Genomic DNA, 1,588 nt, shown 5'->3' with positions numbered 1-1,588 from the left:
AAAAAAAAAAATCGTATAACTGTTTTGCTATGTGTGTGTGTGCGGAGGTGGGTGTCTGTGTGTGCCTGTGGATGTGTGTATAGGCGTCCCCCCCCCCGCCCCTCTCCCCTGTTTTAGCCCTATCGAGCTTATACACAAAAGTAAAAAAATGTAAAGAGGCGAGAGCCCTATAGAGGACACTGATCCGACCCAAGGTGCAGCGGACAGAAGAATGGTGCAATATAACCACATGGGAAATAATAAAAAGTTCATGTTCACGGTTAGCAGTCCACATGACCGGCTCTGGCCAATCCCAGAACCCAGCCACTCATAAAGTTCTATCACAAAGTTGTAAATTTTCATAAAACAACAAGGAATTTATTGCATTTCTTCATGACCGGTTTAACAGCAGTCTTTTTCTTAGCCGCCATCTTTTTTTTAAAACAAAAATAAAAGAATATGAAAGGGGGTTCGGGGATTATTTTTTTTTTTCTCCCCCTCCTCGGTTGCAAGTGGGGGGGGGTGTTGGGGAGAAATAATCGGCCAACGCCTCACACGTTAGGCTATGAACAATAATAACCCCCCACACACCCCCCAGGAATAAAGAGCTTGGGGTTGGGGTTGGCTTTTAACCGGGGAAAGGGACAGTAAAACAGTGGGGTTCGGGTGGCATTTTGGATGGCTTTTTTTTTTTTTTTTTTTTTTTTTTACTATTTGTGTTTTTTTCTTGGAAGGGGGCAAGGCAAATAAAGGTAATAAAAGAGGCAAATAAAGGTAATAAAAGCGTGGCCGGGGTGCCCATGCCCCCGGCAGAGCCGAGACGGAGGGGTCGGTGCCCGCCGGGCTCCCCGCGGGCAAACACCCCCCCGGAGCCGCCGAGATCCCCCCGGGTGTCCCCCCCTCGGCTATAGCGCGGGGTTTGGGGGGGGATGCTCCGGCAAAGGTGGGTCACCCCGACGGTAAAGCGCTACCCCCGGCTTTACCGCAGGAAAGCGGCGGTGCCACTCGCTTTGCCTTTTTCTTTCACGGAATTCTCCTCAATTCCTGCTTGTCCCCCGAAGGCCGTGCCGGGGGGGGGCGGGGGGGCAACCAGCCGGGCCACTGCTGTCCAGGAGCGGGGAAGGGGGGGGAAATTTCTGGAACCGCTGGGTTTTTTTCTGGCTTTTTCTTTTTTTTTCCTTTCCCCATCCCCGCTCCGCACAGAGCGCTCCTGCGAAGGGACCGCACCGAGGGATTTCACCAAGAAAAAAAGGACAATTTCCCTCTCTTTTCCCTTCGCCTTCAAGTGGGGATTTCGCTGCGCAAGAGCCATTAGAGCTGCTGCCCTTAATGATGGGCTTCCCGTAATTAGTGTATGCAGCATATACTGCAAATCTGTGTTATGGATGTGGGCGCGCAGATGCTTGACGTGGCATCTTATTTTTCGCTAAAACCTGCTCAGGGAGGATGCCCTGAGCCCTTCGCTGGGGGCACGGATCCTCGGGGGTGGCGGGTGGTGAAGAGCAGGGGGACAAGGAGGGGAGGAAGGAAGGGGAGAAGGTGGGAAGCTGCCATCGCCAACTCTTTCCAAAGCTGCCTCCATTCTTTTTCTTTTTTTTTTTTTTTTTTT

The sequence above is a fragment of the Calidris pugnax genome, unplaced genomic scaffold (assembly GCF_001431845.1).
Source record: "Calidris pugnax isolate Ruff unplaced genomic scaffold, ASM143184v1 scaffold335, whole genome shotgun sequence".
NCBI lineage: Eukaryota > Metazoa > Chordata > Aves > Charadriiformes > Scolopacidae > Calidris > Calidris pugnax.
The sequence above is the reverse complement of the archived record's forward strand: the minus strand, read 5'-3'. Positions refer to the sequence as shown.